The sequence below is a fragment of the Echinops telfairi genome, unplaced genomic scaffold (genome assembly GCF_000313985.2).
Source record: "Echinops telfairi isolate 266 unplaced genomic scaffold, ASM31398v2 ScPeMD7_18;HRSCAF=68, whole genome shotgun sequence".
In the NCBI taxonomy this organism is placed as follows: Eukaryota; Metazoa; Chordata; class Mammalia; order Afrosoricida; family Tenrecidae; genus Echinops; species Echinops telfairi.
In genome coordinates, this window is record NW_022103915.1 from 32932440 (window position 1) to 32932884 (window position 445).

Genomic DNA, 445 nt, shown 5'->3' on the forward strand with positions numbered 1-445 from the left:
CCCACCAGCCCCAAGGATTCAACAGCGACCGGAGGGGTTGGTCCTGAGCCTTTGGGGAAGTGAGAAAGATGTTCACCTCCTAACCCGAAGGTCGGCAGTTCATCCCCGACCCGCCAAGCACCACCACGGAAGTCAGATCTGGCAGTCTGCTTCTGCTAAGACTACAGACAGGAAACCCCCTTGGTGCGGTTCTACCCTGCCGCACTTGGGGCCTCCTTGAGGCGGAAGTGACGGGTTCAGTTTTGGTTTGGGGGCAGTTAGAACAAAGGAGAGTCAGAACTGGGAAGCCAGCGATCTTGGGTCTGTGTGAGGGGACAGCTGAGGCGATTGGGCTGTTGGGTGCTCTGGATGGGGGGCATGGAGAACCCCCCCCCCCCACACACACACACATACAGGCCCGTGGGAGCTTCCTTTGAACTCATCCGCAGGCACTTCCAGGAAGGCT